The sequence below is a fragment of the Lottia gigantea genome, assembly GCF_000327385.1.
Source record: "Lottia gigantea unplaced genomic scaffold LOTGIsca_306, whole genome shotgun sequence".
In the NCBI taxonomy this organism is placed as follows: domain Eukaryota; kingdom Metazoa; phylum Mollusca; class Gastropoda; family Lottiidae; genus Lottia; species Lottia gigantea.
Window position 1 is genome coordinate 44526 of NW_008709015.1, and position 1711 is coordinate 46236.

A 1711-nucleotide genomic window follows, 5' to 3' on the forward strand; every position below is an offset into this window, starting at 1 on the left:
ATCAACATGTACTGGTTCTTTACTTGATAATATTATAATATATCAACATGTACTGTTCTTTACTTGATAATATTATAATATATCAACAGTGTACTGTTCTTTACTTGATAATATTATAATATATCAACATGTACTGTTCTTTACTTGATAATATTATAATATATCAACATGTACTGTTCTTTACTTGATAATATTATAATATATCAACATGTACTGTTCCTTACTTGATAATATTTTAATATATCAACATGTACTGTTCTTTACTTGATAATATTATAATATATCAACATGTCCTGTTCTTTACTTGATAATATTTTAATATATCAACATGTACTGTTCTTTACTTGATAATATTTTAATATATCAACATGTACTGTTCCTTACTTGATAATATTATAATATATCAACATGTACTGTTCTTTACTTGATAATATTGTAATATATCAACATGTACAGTTCTTTACTTGATAATATTTTAATATATCAACATGTACTGTTCTTTACTTGATAATATTATAATATATCAACATGTACTGTTCTTTACTTGATAATATTTTAATATATCAACATGTACAGTTCTTTACTTGATAATATTTTAATATATCAACATGTACTGTTCTTTACTTGATAATATTATAATATATCAACATGTACTGTTCTTTACTTGATAATATTATAATATATCAACATGTACTGTTCTTTACTTGATAATATTTTAATATATCAACATGTACTGTTCCTTACTTGATAATATTTTAATATATCAACATGTACTGTTCTTTACTTGATAATATTATAATATATCAACATGTACTGTTCTTTACTTGATAATATTATAATATATCAACATGTACTGTTCTTTACTTGATAATATTATAATATATCAACATGTACTGTTCTTTACTTGATAATATTATAATATATCAACATGTACTGTTCTTTACTTGATAATATTTTAATATATCAACATGTACTTATCCTTACTTGATAATTTTTTCTGGCTCATATGATTGGTTTATATAATATGTACCGGAAGCTGTCGCCAGGGTCAACAATAACTTCTCGTTGTTACTTTCTTCAGCTTCACGTGCGAAGGCCTCGTACAATTCCTGGAATATAATCAGGTAGAACGTGCTAATAGAGGTGTTCTGAAACAAACGACCCACAATGACTGACTCAGAGCCCAGAGTGGTGGTATATAAATAAACTGTGAGGGCATGGACGATAGGAAACCCTAACCCAATATTTCCCTGTAACGCTGAGTTGGAACACTGTCCTTGGTGGTAGTGGAATAGCTATGTCGGTAGCGATTTCGATTGTCGTCTGCTAGGCGAATAGGTGTCGTGGGTTCGAATCCTCCTCATGGTAAGAACATTTTTGATGCCTGTGCGCGTCCTTTCGAGAGTCGGCCCGATGTGAACTTTCACCCTCTAATACCTAGCGGGGAATTCTCAAACTACTTACCTTCATTAAGAGAGTAAATCTATATTTATCTTGAGGGGAACTCCCTCTCGTAGCGGGGAATTCCCAATCCATATCAAAACCATCAAAACTATATCTGAAAATATACAAGAAATAACGGTATAAACTCGTGTTAATACAAGAAATATTGCAGTTTCTTTCTGCTCAGCGTAACCGTGTTAGAAGTAAAATTATATATCAGGTTACAATTGATGTGAATGAAACAGCCCAATCTTCAGACTGTAATAAG